This window comes from Schistocerca gregaria, chromosome 10, assembly GCF_023897955.1.
Source record: "Schistocerca gregaria isolate iqSchGreg1 chromosome 10, iqSchGreg1.2, whole genome shotgun sequence".
Lineage (NCBI taxonomy): Eukaryota > Metazoa > Arthropoda > Insecta > Orthoptera > Acrididae > Schistocerca > Schistocerca gregaria.
Genome location: NC_064929.1, coordinates 126,609,579 through 126,613,110, shown reverse-complemented (window position 1 = coordinate 126,613,110; position 3,532 = coordinate 126,609,579).

The following is a 3,532-nucleotide window of genomic DNA, read 5'->3' as shown; positions in this document are numbered from 1 at the left end:
TTTTAAACATATCGTAGCACACGTAGAACCTGTATCCCGTAACATTCGAAATATTCCGCTAATGGTCCGAGTTGGATAACGTACGCTGCAGCCTTAACATTACCATCACATTTTCTATAAATAAACACCATATCTGCGTATTCCTCTGTCGTAAATTTGAAAGGCACCCCTATTTCATAAGTAATCTACAGACTACGTCAGTTACTATCTGGTTTCACTTAAATACACTGTTATTATTATGTTCTTTCACTAAACAATACAGAAAACTAATTCGTTTCAATGTTAGGAAACCACAAACAATTCACTAATGGTTGCCAACAATGTCATAAACGTTTCTACGTTGTTAATAGAAAGTCAACAAACTTGCTTGTATAATAATCTTTGTTTCTCTCGATGTTCTGTACAACTACTGCAGATACACGTCTTGGACGTGTTTTATTAGACTTACCAGACCAATAACAACAAGGTAAATGGAAATTGTGCATTACTTTAACCTCGTACAGTTTTGCGATGGCTACATATTACCGAAGTTGCTAAATTATAGGCAAAATTTTTTATTAGCCGTAACTCCCTAACTAAAAGTTCGCGAGTGTATGTTTATATGAACATTTTTCTTTAGTTTTACTTGTAGAATAAAATATTAAAATGAAACTTCCTGGCAGATTAAAACTGTGTGGCGGACCGAGACTCGAACTCGGGACCTTTGCCTTTCGCGGGCATGTGCTCTGCCATCTGAGCTACCCAAGCACGACTCACAACCCGTCCTCACAGCTTCAATTCTGCCAGTACCTCGTCTCCTACGTTCCAAATTTCAGAAAAGCTCTTCTGCGAACCTTGCAGAACTAGCACTCCTGGAAGAAAGGAGATTTCGGAGACATGGCTTAGCCACAGCATGGCGGGGGGGGGGGGGGGGGGTGTTTCCAGGAAGTTTCATATCAGCGCACACTCCACTGCAGAGTGAAAATCTCTTTTCACTCTGCAACGGAATGTGCGCTGATATGAAACGTCCTGACAGATTAAATCTGTGTGCCGGACCGAGACTCGAACTCGGGACCTTTGCCTTTCGCAGCAGAGCTTCTGTGAAGTTTGGAAGATAGGAGACGAGGTACTAGCAAAATTGAAGCAATGAGGACGGGTCGTGAGTCGTGCTTGGATAGCTCAGATGACACCGGCGCGGTAGCTAAGCGTGGTCGGTCAGAGGGCTGCGTGCTGTCTGTAATAAAAAAAAACTGAGTCAAGGAATCAACGATCAACTTCAACGAATGTCTTGTGACGTCAACCCAGACCTATCACAATAAACAATATCGAACACAATGAAAAAAAAAAATGGCAGAGCACTTGCCCGTGAAGGCAAAGGTCCCGAGTTCGAGCCTCGGTCCGGCACACAGTTTTAATCTGCCAGTAAGCGCACACTCCGTTCTAGAGTCAAAATCTCATACTGGAAAAACATTAAAATATTTGCATATCTTCGTGAATCGTCCTGTACATTCTCCAACTGAGGTTTTACATTTGAAAATGACGTCGTAGTTCGTTGAAACAGATAAAAATATAACCCTTGTAAGCAGGCTGTTTAGGTTTTTTTTTTTTTTATTGGTAACACCACGTAGCGCTCTGTATGAAAATCACTGGCTGTGCTGTGTGCAGTCTGTGGCTGGTTTGTATTGTTGTTGGCTATTGTAGTGTTGGGCAGTTGGCTGTTAACAGCGCGTAGCGTTGCGCAGTTGGAGGTGAGCCGCCAACAGTGGTGGATGTGTGGAGAGACATGGCGGAGTTTTGAGAGCGAATGATCTGGACAGAGAAAGTAAATTTGTAAGACTGGATGTCTTGAACTGATATATACATTATGACTTTTGAACACTATTAAGGTAAATACATTGTTTGTTCTCTATCAAAATCTTTCATTTGCTAACTATGGCTATCAGTACTTAGAATATTTTATTTAGCTGGCAGTAGTGGCGCTCGCTGTATTGCAGTAGTATGAGTAACGAAGATTTTGTGAGGTAAGTCATTTGTGAAAGGTATAGGTTAATGTTAGTCAGGGCCATTCTTTTGTACGGATTTTTTAAAGTCAGATTGCGTTGCACTATAAATATTGTGTGTCATTTTAGTGTTGATCAGAATAGGTAAAGAGCGAAATGTCTGAATACGTTCAGTTCTGCTCAGCTGTTTGAAAATAATGTAAGTGGTTTATCAGCCCAGTAATTCAATAATTTTCCTAAGGGGACGTTTCACCCTTTCTTCTTAAAGATAAAATTTTATGTACTGTGAGTTTTCCCAGTGAGTTGGAAAAAAAATATCTGAGAGGTATCGGAACGCCAGCGTCTTTCGATCATAATCAAGCCCTTTCTATGTACAACTACTGCCTCCTACTCAAAATATACACGCGTTACGTGATGGTTATTGAAAATAAAAATTCCTCGGTGATAACAGAGAAACGGTGATGCTGTCCATCCATACGGAGACTACGAACAAATTGTCCAGGGAGGTCACGAGAAATTCGTGACGAACCTTGCGGAGTATTCCGCCCCCCCCCCCCCCCCCCCCCTTGTACCGCAGTCGTCTGTCTGCATGGGAATGCGACGACCCCAGAGTCACGAAAGCGCAACCACCCCCGTCTCCCTTATTTCGCTTTACCCCCCGAGGACAGGAATAACTTAGCCCCCAGAATGTACCCGTAAACTCTGTCTGACTACCGGAATCACGTCGCTCTGTCGCTGTTCCTCTTTCTAGACTCATTTCGTGTGCCTATAACCCCCAGTAGCCTTGTTGGAACCCGTTAGTTTTATTTTTAGTTGTGTCATGTTCCGTAGATTATTTTCCTGGTTATTTTATCGGTATGATGTGGAATAAGTCAGATTACAAGATATAAACTACTGGTCATTATAATTGCTACACCACGAAGATGGTGTGCTACAGACGCGGAAATTTAACCGACAGGAAGAAGATGCTGTAGTATGCAAATGATTAGCTTTTCAGAGTATTCACACAAGGTTGCCGCCGGAGGCTACACCTACGAAGTGCTGACACGAGGAAAGTTTCCAACCGATTTCTCATACACAAACAGCAGTTTGAAAGTAGGCTGTTTAGATTCTTATATTGGTAGCGCCGTTGCCATGTAGCGCTCTGTACGAAAATCACTGGCTGTGCTGTGTGCAGTCTGTTGGCATTGTTGTAATTTTTAGGCAGTTGGCTGTTAACAGCGCGTAGCGTTGCGCAGTTGGAGGTGAGGCGCCAGCAGTGGTGGATGTGGGGAGAGAGATGGCGGAGTTTTGAAATTTGTAAGACTGGATGTCATGAACTGCTATATATATTATGACTATTAAGGTAAATACTTTGTTTCTTCTCTATTAAAATCTTTTATTTGCCAACTATGCCTATCAGTAGTTATTGCCTTCAGTAGTTTGAATCTTTTATTTAGCTGGCAGTAGTGGCGCTCGCTGTATTGCAGTAGTTCGAGTAACGAAGATTTTTGTGAGGTAAGTGATTTGTGAAACGTATAGCTTAATGTTAGTCAGGGCCATTCTCTTGTAGG